The sequence below is a fragment of the Oryzias melastigma genome, unplaced genomic scaffold (assembly GCF_002922805.2).
Source record: "Oryzias melastigma strain HK-1 unplaced genomic scaffold, ASM292280v2 sc00281, whole genome shotgun sequence".
Taxonomy (NCBI): Eukaryota; Metazoa; Chordata; class Actinopteri; order Beloniformes; family Adrianichthyidae; genus Oryzias; species Oryzias melastigma.
The window spans coordinates 24,117-25,620 of NW_023416904.1; the positions used below are offsets into that span (position 1 = coordinate 24,117).

The 1,504-nt window shown below is 41.7% G+C and overlaps 1 long non-coding RNA gene across 3 annotated transcripts in view; it reads right to left on the reverse strand.

The window, feature by feature from the left end:
* The window catches only part of LOC112138190, a 6,113-nt gene extending 4,719 nt beyond the window's left edge, over positions 1 to 1,394 (reverse strand). For 2 of the 3 annotated variants that reach the window (XR_002917727.2, XR_002917724.2), the window contains exon 1: positions 1,082 to 1,393. This is a non-coding gene — a long non-coding RNA (uncharacterized LOC112138190). Of the gene's footprint in view, positions 1 to 1,081 lie in introns of all 3 variants that reach the window. The other variant, XR_002917728.2, reaches the window with a different exon arrangement.
* Between the last annotated feature and the right edge of the window lie 110 nt (positions 1,395 to 1,504).

A 1,504-nucleotide genomic window follows, 5' to 3' on the forward strand; every position in this document is an offset into this window, starting at 1 on the left:
ATGATAACGTTGTATTTATGAAATGTATGAACTGTTTAAATTAGCAACGAAGCACAAATATCAAGGACTTAAACTAAGTCGCATTTACTAGGCACTTGGACATTATTCCTAATCACCTCATATGTACATTTTTATTGTTGAGGCTGGTAGAGCAGGTGAAATCGTGAATTTTGGTACCTCATTCGCAAAAATCGGTCAAGGAATAACCGAGCAATGGCTACTTAGAGGTCCGGTTAATGGGCCATTTATCACTATAGACAATGCATTACAAGGAGCCCATAAAATATTTACATAACAAAAGGCAGAAAAGCCAATTCACATAGAACATACACTGAAACAGTATTCACACAATAAATTACTACCATCACATTTGGAAGAAGAAATAGTGAAAAAAAATCAACAAAAACCTGGAAATACTAGCCAAATTCCCTTTGTTCACATTCCAAAACACTACACGTGGTTCTGTTTACATTGCACTGGCCAATCAGCAAGCAGGAATCGGGTCACGTGACCTCATTGTTGCCGAAGCATTCGATTACAGAATTTCAAGGTGGCTTTTAAATCCGGTTCATCCGCCATCAAATCATCAAAAATATGCAATAAATAACGTCAAAATGTATCAAGAACATCTTAATCTACCATAGTTTGATATTAATTCGGACGATATTTTCATGAATTTTTGATCCGTTACCGCGGCTACTCGTTCAGCATCGGCTGGTGCTTGGATCATGTTCAAACTTCAAAATAACCATCTTTGATACAATAACAACATGCCTGTACCGGACATTTTAATGCCTGGGGTGTCGGACTATGTGTATTTTGATGCTGAAACTCACCTTCAACTTCAAATCATTAAAAAAGCGGCAAAATGTGATGGATTTTCACTGGGGGACAAACAGAACGTTCGGCTGCATTAATGCATTCAAGATGGCCGCCTGACGCGCTGAAATCGTGCAGAACTTGCCCCTTTGCGGGTTTTTAAGCATCGATGCGAACCTTCGCTGTGAAATTTTGATGACGTCATCGCGCCATGGGCCGAGGACGCAGGTAAATCGGGATTTGTCCAAGTGCCTACATTTACCTTTATGTTTGTAACTGCAGTCATCCTTTGAACGTGGTGACTCTGTTGAAGGAGGTGATCCGTTACTGAGAGATGAATGGATGTTTTTGGAATATGGTTTATGGAATAGTAGCGACTGTGGCGATCAGCTGTTAAATATACAGTTGTCGGATCTCTGTTTCGGGTACCCGATCACCCAACTGTCGGAAATCAAATCCAGCTGACGCAAATCAAATCCAAAACTCTCCACCGTCGCAAAGTTTGGCGGCAAAGAGGAAGTGACGTAATATACATGCGCGCTATTAGGGCGTGGTTAGGGAAAGGGGATCGGGGACTGACACCGACGAACGCGGCCTCACCATAGACTGTAAAAATTAATGGACAAAGCAAGCACTGAGGTCCCCCATTGGAAATGCATTACTTCCTCTCCTCGCGAAAGTAGGC